Below are 2028 nucleotides of genomic sequence, written 5' to 3' on the forward strand. Positions count from 1 at the left end.
CACACACTCACCTGCATACACAAGTGCATCTTTGCATACCCAAACCACATATATACAGCCACAGACAGAGAAAGAAAGCTGCAAGCCTCCGTTCTCACACTCACCCCATCTCCCTCCAAGCCTCAGAAAGCACTTACTTTCCCACATCTATTCACTTCCCTGGTCTGGAGTTTTCACACGGACAGGATTCTGTAATATCTTAATGTTTGTTTGGCTTCCTTCACTTAGCACAGTGCTCTCAATGTTTGCCCACTTTGGAGCATATAGAAACACCTAATTCTTCTTCATGAGCAATGATAATGTATGTATGTGTGTGGTTTGAATGAGGTTAGCCCCCAAAGGCTCATAGAGGTGCATGTCTTACCCCCAGTTGGTGAACTGCTTGGAAAGATTAGGAGGTGTGGCCTTGTTGGAAAAGGTGTGTCACTGGGAGTCAGTTGTCTGTCTGTCTCTCTGTCTCTGTCTCTGTTTCTCTCTGTGTTTCTGTCTGTGTCTCTGCATCTCTCTCTGTCTCTGTGCCTTTCTGTGTCTCTCTCTGTCTCTGTCTCTCTTTCTCTCTCTCTCTCTCCCTTCCCTCCCCCCTCTCTACTTGCTGCCTGAGGATCATGATGCAAAGCTCCCAGCTGGGTTCTCCAGCACCATGCTTGCCTGATGTTGATGCAGATGTGCTCCCTGCCATGATGATAATAGACTAGGCCTCTGAAATAGTAACCAAACTCCCAGTTAGATGCTTTTCTTTTTAAGAGTTGCCTTGGGGGCTGGAGAGATGGCTTAGTGGTTAAGAGCACAGACTGCTCTTCCGAAGGTCCTGAGTTCAAATCCCAGCAACCACATGGTGGCTCACAACCATCCTTAACGAAATCTGATGCCCTATTCTGGAGTGTCTGAAGACAGCTACAATGTACCTAACATATAATAAATAAATAAATCTTAAAAAAAAAAAAGAGTTGCCTTGGAACTGGGCAGTGGTGGCGCACGCCTGTAATCCCAGCACTTGGGAGGCAGAGGCAGGCGGATTTCTGAACAGCCAAGTCTATACAGAAGAACACTGTCTCGAAAAAGGCAAAAAAAAAAAAAAATGCCTCAGTCATGGTGTCTCTTCATAGCACAGAACACTGACTAAACTAAAACAGTGTGTATAAACCTCTTTCTACTTTTCCATTTGTCTGATACTGGATATGCGGATTGCTTCCACCTACTGACTGTCCTGTTATTCATATTATGTCATATAATTATATCATTTATTTATTATTTATGCTGCTATGAATGTATGTAAGCACATCTGGTTTTTGTTGTTGATTTTTGTTGTTTGGTTTTTGGTTTGTTTTTGTTTGTTTGTTTGTTTGTTTTTGGTGCTGGCATCTATTTTCATTTCCCTTGGGTATGTATTGAGAAATAGACTTTTGGATCATATGATAATTAATTCCATGTTTAGTCTTTTGGGGAACTGACCACTTTCCAACAGTGTCATCATTTTGCATTCTTGCCAGCCATATAAGAGGGCTCCAGTTTCTTCATATCACCACCAGTGCCATATCATGATAGGGAGCCAAGCGTGAATGGATGGATGAGTGGACACGTGGGTGAATCAGCACACACGTACAGACATGAACATATTCATACAAATGTGGGAAGATGGAAGAAGGTGGTTTTCTTTGTAACAAGAAGCCAAGCAAGAAATGTGAAAAATGCTAAGAGTGGAAGTTTGCTGTCTGCAGCCTTTCTTAGTCGTGTCTCATGTAGGAACCAGCAGGGCTTGAGAGCAGAGGGTTGGTGAGAGGCTATGAGCCTACAGGCTTGAACAACACCCCACAAAAGATCCGACAGTCACAAAAAGATGAGGGCGCATACCTATCCTCCTAGTACACATAGGGATGTTAATATATATCAGTGCTAATAGATTATACAAATTATGGCTATTCACAGCTAACATTACTCTATTCTATGGTAATTCCATGTTTAGTCTTTTGGGGATCTGCCCACTTTCCAACAGTGTCATAGTTTTGCACTATGCTATTCTATGCCAGT

This window comes from Mastomys coucha, unplaced genomic scaffold, assembly GCF_008632895.1.
Source record: "Mastomys coucha isolate ucsf_1 unplaced genomic scaffold, UCSF_Mcou_1 pScaffold18, whole genome shotgun sequence".
Lineage (NCBI taxonomy): Eukaryota > Metazoa > Chordata > Mammalia > Rodentia > Muridae > Mastomys > Mastomys coucha.